The sequence below is a fragment of the Melanaphis sacchari genome, unplaced genomic scaffold (genome assembly GCF_002803265.2).
Source record: "Melanaphis sacchari strain LSU unplaced genomic scaffold, SCAv2.0 Contig23_pilon_pilon, whole genome shotgun sequence".
NCBI classification, from domain to species: domain Eukaryota; kingdom Metazoa; phylum Arthropoda; class Insecta; order Hemiptera; family Aphididae; genus Melanaphis; species Melanaphis sacchari.
In genome coordinates, this window is record NW_020271114.1 from 3,235,544 (window position 1) to 3,238,043 (window position 2,500).

At 21.5% G+C, this 2,500-nt stretch overlaps 1 protein-coding gene across 1 annotated transcript in view; it reads left to right on the plus strand.

Annotated features, from left to right (window-relative positions):
- The window catches only part of LOC112594811 (histone-lysine N-methyltransferase 2C-like), a 30,396-nt gene that overhangs the window by 17,495 nt on the left and 10,401 nt on the right, over positions 1–2,500 (plus strand). The gene's annotated exons all lie outside the window — the stretch shown is intronic.

Genomic DNA, 2,500 nt, shown 5'->3' on the forward strand with positions numbered 1-2,500 from the left:
GCAGTGATAAGGTACCACACAGTCGGTAATGGTCCAACTGTCAAATGCAGAGAAGACCATTGTTAAGCTTCAGGTAATTAGAAGAATTGAGATGGATGATATGTCATGAAATTAAACGAATTAAAATGAACTTTCTTACAATAAATAATAATTAAACCTAATAATAATACAGCACTCTATACTGTTTTAGACGTTGTAATTAAATAACACTGAACTCTACCAAGTATAAATTTAACTTTGTTTTGACTCAAAAACAAAATTTATTAATTTTAAGTTTTTCATTTTTATAACAAAAGTTAAATGTTAAAAGCATTACTTTTAGCTAAACATTATGTTTAATTTACTCAAATATAAAGAAGTTATGGAATTCCACATAGACGGCCATGATCTATATAATACTTAATATCAATATTAGTAACATCACCTATTAAATAAATATCAGTTATAAATTCTAAACTTTTAATTTTAGATGGAAGAATGTCAGTTGTTAACATAAGTTAATTTCATATATAAAATCAACTGTATTCAATTTATTTAAATCTTATAATTGTTTTGATTAGTTAATTAATAATAAATCTAATATTTAATATTTGTGAAAATAAAACGTTAAAATAAATTTGGTAATAATAACAAAAATGAATATATTAAAAATATATGTTGAGTTAGTTTGTTTATTTACATAAATATACAGCACTATATCAATAAATTGTTATTTACTTTTAATCTAATAACAAAATTAATGAAATTGTTTTAAAATCTAATAATTAACTGTAGAATTATATATTTAATATTAATAAGATGAAATTTAAATAAATTGATATATTAATATTATTTTACAAAATCATTAATATTATTTAAATCTTTTTGGGTCAAAACATGGTTTGTAAATTATTTATTATTCTATTTGTTTTCTGTTCAACTCACTAAATTTGATATAATTAGTATAGTAATATATAGTTTGTTAGTTGTAATAAAAATATTTAAAGTTACAAAACAAAATCGCTATCAATTTAAAATATACATTATTATGACTCAATTGGTTTCCATAATCTGTCCAGTACTTGGTTTTCATGTATATTAAATATTATTAAGAAATTATCAAATATAAGTTCTCAATTATTTAATATTCATCAACTTAACTCACAAGTGATCATCATCAGTATCAATACACAGACACAGTACACACAGACAAACAGAATACAGACACAGACACACATTAATACTATGCTAATTATCATATATCATATCAATATAGACATACTCATACTTGCATTAACAGACACAAGACACACAGACACAACAGAATAATACTTATCAATCAATCATCAAACATTATAATACAAAGAAATATATCTATCTATCCAATAATAATAATAATAATAATAATAATAATAATAATAATAATAATAATATAATATCTTGTCATAATAATAATATCATAAATATAATAAATGTAATAATAATAATAATAATAATAATCAATAATAATAATAACAATAATAATAATATCACTAATTCTACATACTACAATAGTCAATCAATAATAATAATAATAATAATATCAATAATAATAATATATCATTGCATTACAATACATACACAAATATCACAGACACAGACACACAGACAATACACACACACAGACACACAAATATTGGCATAATAATACACACACAGACAATAATACAGACAATAATAATAATAATAATAATAATAATAATAATAATAATAATAATAATAAACTAATAATCACACACACACACACACACACACACACGCCCGCGCGCGCGTGTATATATTTATATTATATATACTTGAATTAATTTAAATGTATTACTCTAGTATAAATAAAAATCTTTTGATATTAATTTATACTTAATAATTACCATAAATATATGGGCGATTCACTAAGCATGCTCATCTCTCCAGCTTTTACAAAACAGGATAAATATCTAGTCACTTTATCAACGATCATAAACTTGGAAGATATTAGGGTTTGGTTGCCAACATGTTTTAATAATTAATAATCTATCAATATATAATTTGTATAAATGGTCTAAGTATAATAAATACCAGATCTAATACACTTATTTTATTTTCTTGTAAAACCATTCTTATGAATTTTTATTATTAGTATAAAGTATAGATATTTTATCAGGATTTCTCACCTGCATGTGTTGTATTTGTCTTATATATATACAACAGCAAATTTGCGTTCTGTAGAACCTATGTGTTACATGTTACCTTATGATTAGTTTTAATATTAAAGTGGATTTACTTATTATTTAAGTTGAAGATTAGCATTGGATATTTTCAATACTTAAATTTTTAAGTTGAGTACAAGTATTTTCAATTCATATATTTTATTTAAAAATTAAAATATTGAAAATAATCCAACTCTATATTATTGATGTTCTAACTTTAAACTTTGAAACTTGAATAGTTTTTTAAATTTTTAGTTTAAGCTATGGATTTTTAATCTTAGTTTAAACTTTTTGGT